We start from the raw sequence: 5,000 nt of genomic DNA, 5'->3' as shown, positions 1-5,000 counted from the left end.
GCAGTAATAAAGAGAACTACAATAATCAAAATATCCCGTTATGCTGCAGAATCGTAGTAACTTGGTGAAAGTTCACATGCTCCCTCCAAGCAACCACATATCTGAAGTGTTCTTTTCTTTACATATCCAAAGTAAATTTGGTTTTTCTTTCCATACGTATTTTAAAGGATCCTGCAAAAGAACAGCAAAAGCTACAAAATGTCTACAATGTAAGTCCTCCACTCAAATTAGCAAAACAGAAGAACTTTTGGCTTCTACATCTGCTGCCAAATACACATGTGCTGGGGTCTAATGCAGTGGCAGAAATGGCAACTGCAGAATGAGAAGTTTCTGGGTCTGACGAAAGTGTGTCTTGCGGCCATGGTCCGTAACATGCTCATCATTCTAGCTTTCATGCAGATTATTATGCAAATTGTGAGCGTCATGGAAGTGGGACATTCAAATACACTTCCTGACGATTAACGCATTTCCAAGCTGCCTACAATATTAATTCAATTTGCATGCAACCTGGATTTATTACTGCTTCATTGACCATCTCTAGTCTCTAAGAGTTATCATTTAACTCTGTCCAACCTTAACAAACTCCAAGTTAACGCTTGAAATGCTTTCATGGACTACATGAGAGAAACTATTTAAAATGGTCAGAAAAGGTGAACATGGCGTGGGGGTATAGCTCAGTGGTAGAGCATTCGACTGCAGATCGAGAGGTCCTTGGTTCAAATCCGAGTGCCCCCTTGACATGATCTAGCTCTTTGCTCTTTCTCTAAACTCTTTACATAAACCAATACTCTCAAGGCAGTAATAAAGAGAACTACGTTAATCAAAATATCCCGTTATGCTGCAGAATCGTAGTAACTTGGTGAAAGTTCACATGCTCCCTCCAAGCAGCCACATTTCTGAAGTGTTCTTTTCTTTACATAGCCAAAGTAAATTTGTTTTTTCTTTCCATACGTATTTTAAAGGATCCTGCAAATGAACAGCAAAAGCTACAAAATGTCTACAATGTAAGTCCTCCACTCAAATTAGCGAAGCAGAAGAACTTTGGGCTTCTACATCTGCTGCCAAATACACATGTGCTGGGGTCTAATGCAGTGGCAGAAATGGCAACTGCAGAATGAGAAGTTTCTGGGTCTGACGAAAGAGTCTCTTGCGGCCATGGTCCGTAACATGCTAATCATTCTATCTTTCATGCAGATTATTATGCAAATTGTGAGCGTCATGGAAGTGGGACATTCAAATACACTTCCTGACGATTAACGCATTTCCAAGCTGCCTACAATATTAATTCAATTTGCATGCAACCTGGATTTATTACTGTCTCATTGACCATCTCTAGTCTCTAAGAGTTATCATTTAACTCTGTCCAACCTTAACAAACTCCAAGTTAACGCTTGAAATGTTTTCATGGACTACATGAGAGAAACTATTTAAAATGGTCAGAAAAGCTGAACAGAGCGTGGGGGTATAGCTCAGTGGTAGAGCATTCGACTGCAGATCGAGAGGTCCTTGGTTCAAATCTGAGTGCCCCCTTGACATGATCTAGCTTTTTGCTCTTTCTCTAATCTCTTTACATAAACCAATACTCTCAAGGCAGTAATAAAGAGAACTACAATAATCAAAATATCCCGTTATGCTGCAGAATCGTAGTAACTTGGTGAAAGTTCACATGCTCCCTCCAAGCAACCACATATCTGAAGTGTTCTTTTCTTTACATATCCAAAGTAAATTTGGTTTTTCTTTCCATACGTATTTTAAAGGATCCTGCAAAAGAACAGCAAAAGCTACAAAATGTCTACAATGTAAGTCCTCCACTCAAATTAGCAAAACAGAAGAACTTTTGGCTTCTACATCTGCTGCCAAATACACATGTGCTGGGGTCTAATGCAGTGGCAGAAATGGCAACTGCAGAATGAGAAGTTTCTGGGTCTGACGAAACTGTCTCTTGCGGCCATGGTCCGTAACATGCTCATCATTCTAGCTTTCATGCAGATTATTATGCAAATTGTGAGCGTCATGGAAGTGGGACATTCAAATACACTTCCTGACGATTAACGCATTTCCAAGCTGCCTACAATATTAATTCAATTTGCATGCAACCTGGATTTATTACTGCCTCATTGACCATCTCTAGTCTCTAAGAGTTATCATTTAACTCTGTCCAACCTTAACAAACTCCAAGTTAACGCTTGAAATGCTTTCATGAACTACATGAGAGAAACTATTTAAAATGGTCAGAAAAGGTGAACAGAGCGTGGGGGTATAGCTCAGTGGTAGAGCATTCGACTGCAGATCGAGAGGTCCTTGGTTCAAATCCGAGTGCCCCCTTGATATGATCTAGCTCTTTGCTCTTTCTCTAATCTCTTTACATAAACCAATACTCTCAAGGCAGTAATAAAGAGAACTACAATAATCAAAATATCCCGTTATGCTGCAGAATCGTAGTAACTTGGTGAAAGTTCACATGCTCCCTCCAAGCAACCACATATCTGAAGTGTTCTTTTCTTTACATATCCAAAGTAAATTTGGTTTTTCTTTCCATACGTATTTTAAAGGATCCTGCAAAAGAACAGCAAAAGCTACAAAATGTCTACAATGTAAGTCCTCCACTCAAATTAGCAAAGCAGAAGAACTTTGGGCTTCTACATCTGCTGCCAAATACACATGTGCTGGGGTCTAATGCAGTGGCAGAAATGGCAACTGCAGAATGAGAAGTTTCTGGGTCTGACGAAAGTGTCTCTTGCGGCCATGGTCCGTAACATGCTCATCATTCTAGCTTTCATGCAGATTATTATGCAAATTGTGAGCGTCATGGAAGTGGGACATTCAAATACACTTCCTGATGATTAACGCATTTCCAAGCTGCCTACAATATTAATTCAATTTGCATGCAACCTGGATTTATTACTGTCTCATTGACCATCTCTAGTCTCTAAGAGTTATCATTTAACTCTGTCCAACCTTAACAAACTCCAAGTTAACGCTTGAAATGCTTTCATGGACTACATGAGAGAAACTATTTAAAATGGTCAGAAAAGGTGAACAGAGCGTGGGGGTATAGCTCAGTGGTAGAGCATTCGACTGCAGATCGAGAGGTCATTGGTTCAAATCCGAGTGCCCCCTTGACATGATCTAGTTCTTTGTTCTTTCTCTAAACTCTTTACATAAACCAATACTCTCAAGGCAGTAATAAAGAGAACTCCGTTAATCAAAATATCCCGTTATGCTGCAGAATCGTAGTAACTTGGTGAAAGTTCACATGCTCCCTCCAAGCAACCACATTTCTGAAGTGTTCTTTTCTTTACATATCCAAAGTAAATTTGGTTTTTCTTTCCATACGTATTTTAAAGGATCCTGCAAATGAACAGCAAAAGCTACAAAATGTCTACAATGTAAGTCCTCCACTCAAATTAGCAAAGCAGAAGAACTTTGGGCTTCTACATCTGCTGCCAAATACACATGTGCTGGGGTCTAATGCACTTCCTGACGATTAACGCATTTCCAAGCTGCCTACAATATTAATTCAATTTGCATGCAACCTGGATTTATTACTGTCTCATTGACCATCTCTAGTCTCTAAGAGTTATCATATAACTCTGTCCAACCTTAACAAACTCCAAGTTAACGCTTGAAATGCTTTCATGGACTACATGAGAGAAACTATTTAAAATGGTCAGAAAAGCTGAACAGAGCGTGGGGGTATAGCTCAGTGGTAGAGCATTCAACTGCAGATCGAGAGGTCCTTGGTTCAAATCCGAGTGCCCCCTTGACATGATCTAGCTCTTTGCTCTTTCTCTAATCTCTTTACATAAACCAATACTCTCAAGGCAGTAATAAAGAGAACTACAATAATCAAAATATCCCGTTATGCTGCAGAATCGTAGTAACTTGGTGAAAGTTCACAAGCTCCCTCCAAGCAACCACATTTCTGAAGTGTTCTTTTCTTTACATATCCAAAGTAAATTTGTTTTTTCTTTCCATACGTATTTTAAAGGATCCTGCAAATGAACAGCAAAAGCTACAAAATGTCTACAATGTAAGTCCTCCACTCAAATTAGCAAAGCAGAAGAACTTTGGGCTTCTACATCTGCTGCCAAATACACATGTGCTGGGGTCTATTGCACTTCCTGACGATTAACGCATTTCCAAGCTGCCTACAATATTAATTCAATTTGCATGCAACCTGGATTTATTACTGTCTCATTGACCATCTCTAGTCTCTAAGAGTTATCATTTAACTCTGTCCAACCTTAACAAACTCCAAGTTAACGCTTGAAATGTTTTCATGGACTACATGAGAGAAACTATTTAAAATGGTCAGAAAAGCTGAACAGAGCGTGGGGGTATAGCTCAGTGGTAGAGCATTCGACTGCAGATCGAGAGGTCCTTGGTTCAAATCCGAGTGCCCCCTTGACATGATCTAGCTTTTTGCTCTTTCTCTAATCTCTTTACATAAACCAATACTCTCAAGGCAGTAATAAAGAGAACTACAATAATCAAAATATCCCGTTATGCTGCAGAATCGTAGTAACTTGGTGAAAGTTCACATGCTCCCTCCAAGCAACCACATATCTGAAGTGTTCTTTTCTTTACATATCCAAAGTAAATTTGTTTTTTCTTTCCATACGTATTTTAAAGGATCCTGCAAAAGAACAGCAAAAGCTACAAAATGTCTACAATGTAAGTCCTCCACTCAAATTAGCAAAACAGAAGAACTTTTGGCTTCTACATCTGCTGCCAAATACACATGTGCTGGGGTCTAATGCAGTGGCAGAAATGGCAACTGCAGAATGAGAAGTTTCTGGGTCTGACGAAAGTGTCTCTTGCGGCCATGGCCTGTAACATGCTCATCATTCTAGCTTTCATGCAGATTATTATGCAATTTGTGAGCGTCATGGAAGTGGGACATTCAAATACACTTCCTGACGATTAACGCATTTCCAAGCTGCCTACAATATTAATTCAATTTGCATGCAACCTGGATTTATTACGGTCTCATTGAC

At 39.5% G+C, this 5,000-nt stretch overlaps 6 non-coding genes across 6 annotated transcripts; all 6 read left to right on the top strand.

Moving 5' to 3' along the window:
* The first annotated feature begins 663 nt into the window (after positions 1–663).
* TRNAC-GCA (transfer RNA cysteine (anticodon GCA)) lies at positions 664–735 on the top strand. The gene has a single exon. It is a non-coding gene; the product is annotated as a tRNA-Cys (tRNA).
* Positions 736–1,458: 723 nt separating this feature from the next.
* On the top strand, positions 1,459–1,530 carry TRNAC-GCA (transfer RNA cysteine (anticodon GCA)). Its single transcript has one exon. It is a non-coding gene; the product is annotated as a tRNA-Cys (tRNA).
* A 723-nt stretch (positions 1,531–2,253) lies between these two features.
* Positions 2,254–2,325, top strand: TRNAC-GCA (transfer RNA cysteine (anticodon GCA)). The gene has a single exon. It is a non-coding gene; the product is annotated as a tRNA-Cys (tRNA).
* Positions 2,326–3,048: 723 nt separating this feature from the next.
* On the top strand, positions 3,049–3,120 carry TRNAC-GCA (transfer RNA cysteine (anticodon GCA)). Its single transcript has one exon. It is a non-coding gene; the product is annotated as a tRNA-Cys (tRNA).
* A 572-nt stretch (positions 3,121–3,692) lies between these two features.
* Positions 3,693–3,764, top strand: TRNAC-GCA (transfer RNA cysteine (anticodon GCA)). Its single transcript has one exon. It is a non-coding gene; the product is annotated as a tRNA-Cys (tRNA).
* A 572-nt stretch (positions 3,765–4,336) lies between these two features.
* On the top strand, positions 4,337–4,408 carry TRNAC-GCA (transfer RNA cysteine (anticodon GCA)). Its single transcript has one exon. It is a non-coding gene; the product is annotated as a tRNA-Cys (tRNA).
* The last annotated feature ends 592 nt before the right edge of the window (positions 4,409–5,000 follow it).

The sequence above is a fragment of the Hyperolius riggenbachi genome, chromosome 7 (genome assembly GCF_040937935.1).
Source record: "Hyperolius riggenbachi isolate aHypRig1 chromosome 7, aHypRig1.pri, whole genome shotgun sequence".
NCBI lineage: Eukaryota > Metazoa > Chordata > Amphibia > Anura > Hyperoliidae > Hyperolius > Hyperolius riggenbachi.
Note: the sequence above shows the minus strand (reverse complement) of the source record. Positions and strands in the feature narration are given on the sequence as shown.